We start from the raw sequence: 3,767 nt of genomic DNA, 5'->3' as shown, positions 1-3,767 counted from the left end.
TTATTAATTAATGCTGGACATGTCTATTATAATACATCCCAAACCTGATAATAAATCCAGGTGGGCCTCAAGGAAATGAAGTAACTGTACTGATAAGATCACTTAGTCTGGTGGGAAAAGCTCTGAAGTTCAAATCTAAAATAAAAATTTGAGTTTAAATGCTGTCCTGCCACTTACTACCAGTAAGACTTCAAGCCAGTAATTTAATCTCTTAATTTGTTTCTTCATCTGTGAAATCTATTTCTTTTATTTTGAGGCAAAAGTTACTTGGAAGAGAGAATGAGGAGGTGAGTACAGTAAAACCAAAAATATTATAGTTATGGATGATGGCAGAGAATGAAAATTCAACCAAAGAAGAAATAGGAACAAATGAAATGGAAACATAAATAATAATTCTACTCAAAGAAGACTTAGAAGAGTTGAAAAAGATATGAGTGACTGACGAAATATGTTAACAATTTTAAAAGCAGAGTTAATGTAAAGTGTCCTTAACTACTCACATGATGATGAGTGGTTTAAATGCTGGATAAAGGAAAGTAAATTATATATATTAGTTTGTATATCATGTATAAAAGGTATGTATATAATAAGGGAAGTACTGATCATAAATGAAACCTATTATATTGAATGGAAGAAATGAATTAACTTTAAGCAACAAGTTTGTAAGTTTTTAATTAGAGGATTTATAAAGGTAAAATTATATCATTAGATGAAGTAAAAGTCAAAGCAAGAAAATAAAATATCCAGAACAAAAAACATCTCCTCATATTGCTGTGGAAGACAAGTGCCTTGTGTCTTTTGAACACCTAAAAGCCATTTTTAAATCAAGATAAAACAAACTTTATGGAGCACTCTATTTAATGTCTAACATGTCTATGTACTTTACATGTATAAACTACATCATAAAAGGAAATGGATACCATGTCCAAAATGAAAGAATAAACAAAAATATAAGGAATGCTAAATGTTCTTACATATGCTGTCTCATTTATTTGTCAATATAATTTGTTGAGTTTTGGCTGGGTATGGGAAGGCATGAGTGTATTATATATATATATATATATATCTGTTTATTTATTTGGCTCTGAGGAATTTTAGCTGCAGGCTGCATGCAGGATCTTCGTTGTGGCATGCGAGATCTTTAGCTGTGGCATGCAGGCTCTTAGTTGCCTGTGGGATCTAGTTCCCTGACCAGGGATTGAACCCAGGCCCCCTGCATTGGGAGTGTGGAGTCTTAACAACTGGGCCACCAGGGAAGTCCTGAGTGTACTATATTTTAACATGCTTACTTCCACTCTTTGGGTTTATAAACAATAGGAATATAGATACAAGAAGAGCAAGTGAAATCCAAGTATTAGTTTTATTGTTGGGCTGAGCCATCCCTAAAGAACAAGGTCTCTGCTATAGCTAGATGGGAGGTCATGGTGGGGAAATGAGGCCAAAGTGATGGTGTCTCCTTGTTTTACTTTACCCTAATGTTGGGGGTCCACCTGCAGTGCTAGGTCTACAGAGTAGACTCTGATTTTCCCACCCAGATGCAAGTAGAGCAGGCATACCTTCCAAACTCTCAGGAAAATGCAGAGCAAAACCAGCAACATTCTTCACTCAATAACCTTGTCCAGGTGTGCTTGTGGCTTGGCAGTAGGAAGTGGGGGTAGAGCATCCACCTCACCTGAGTGACCCTGGTCCAAAAGAAGATGACATGAGTGAACTCTAACTTTGAACATCATAACTCTATGCAAGGGTGAAACATGACCTAATGAAGGTGAATTTTTCATCTGTAGAGTCAGAGCCTCTCTTGGTGATGACAGCAAGTAGATGGAGAGTTATGCAGAAGACACTTCCAGAGCATGTTGGCAGAGGGGAAAAAAAAGTCTTAATTTCATTCTCTGGAGACTAAGGTAGGAATGTGACACAAAAAAGGGAGGGATGTCTTCTTTTGGAACCCATCAAAGTAAATGATGTTACTCCCACTTTTCACAGAAAGAAACGATGCTGAGAACAATTATGTGACTTGCCCAAAGTCATATATCTAATAAACTATGACATACACATGAGACAACTGCAACTAAAACCTAAACTGCTTGAAAATGACTAGAGTAAGAAGTTCAGGGAAGACAAATTACTGAGATGCATTGAGCAAGGAAGGAAAAGCTAAGCTGGCATAGAAGACTAGGGAAAAAAAGGTGATATAAATAGTGCAATTTCAGCACCAATGGATGGCATGGTTATTGTGTCATCAATACAAACAACATTTAGAATCTTTCCAGGTAAACAAGCACCCAAAACACTTTGGAACTATCAACACTCCAGGAAATTAAAGAGCTAGAAGCCTCAATGGTCATAAAAACTACACACATGGTGACTTGTTTCCTCTACAGCTCACGGAAAGGAGATTAAGGAAGAAGGATGGAGATAAAGGGGACCTGGCCATACTCTGATACATTTCACATTGAAGGAGTCACTACTTTTAAAAATTTCTTTTATTCTCTATGTAAGACAAAATCAAGGTTTCTTTCACGCAGATAGGTCTGAGCTTTTCAGAAGCTTTTCATAGCATTAGCTAATCAGACCCATCTAAATGTGGAAATGATCCTTGTATAATTGGGAGTCTCAAAGACATCAGGACAAATGAGAAATAACAGAAAAGAAAAGTGCAGCAAATGTTCTATTAAACTTCCTTCTCTTACTTATAATTTAAAATAAACAAATCCACTTAAAATTTAACATGCAAATGATAGTACTCTTTTGAATAAAAAAGCAGTCCTCAATATTGTCATGGGAGAAAGACAATATTTCTATAATGGTCATTTATATCATTTTTAATGCATACAAGTGGTACATTTATTACAGGAACATCACAGCAAAATATGTTATAATGAGAAAACATAGACACATTATACCCACAATCCATTTCATTATTATGATTGCTTTGCAACTAATCCATATTTGGAGGAAATATCTTTCACCCTAATGTGTAACTCATGCTTTAGCACAAGGCAGTCCATGGATGGCAGCAAAACAGAATTGTAAAACTAGAAAAATAAAGTGTGGCTGTCAAACTTTGGTTATGTATGTGATATCAAATTCTGAAAACAGCAACACACCCTTCCAGGGTCTTTTAGGGGCTGACGAGAGTCAGCATTCACAACTTACTTCTTGTGCTCAGCAGAGAAAGGTGAACATAATCATTGAGGAATTAAAGTGTGATATGAGCCTGGTATCACATCAGGGACCAACACTGACCTTCAAGAGTTCTGCAAACTATAGGTGGTGGTTGCATGTCAGTGTCTGTTATTCACCATTTGATTCCCCATACTAAATTCAGTCTCTGGTACATAATAAAAACCCCTTCCAAAAGTCTTTGTTGAATGAATGTTGACAAGATGACTTGAAGATGAAGTTCACACAGAACTGCAGGGAACTAGTGGGCAGAGACCTGGGCTTAGGGCTAAATGTAGAGTTAATGCCATATAAGAATGAGGTTAGAAGTATGTGTATGGAGAAGGGCTGCTAAGGCATGGCAGAAGCTACTCTACTTAAGCCAATGGAACTTACGTCAACAAGAGTTCAAAGTCAGAAAGGAATGAGAAGTACAGTGGGTAACAAAGACCCAGGCAGACACCTCCAGAGTCTGTTAAATCCAATAAAAATGGACAGCATCCTATTCAATTTAACACAGAAACCTTTATTTTGTATATTTACTATTTATAAAATACTACTACAACTACTGTACACAAAGACAAATGTAGTATGGGTTTTCCTCT

Source organism: Lipotes vexillifer, unplaced genomic scaffold, assembly GCF_000442215.2.
Source record: "Lipotes vexillifer unplaced genomic scaffold, Lipotes_vexillifer_v1.1 scaffold3, whole genome shotgun sequence".
Classification (NCBI taxonomy): Eukaryota; Metazoa; Chordata; class Mammalia; order Artiodactyla; family Lipotidae; genus Lipotes; species Lipotes vexillifer.
Note: the sequence above shows the minus strand (reverse complement) of the source record.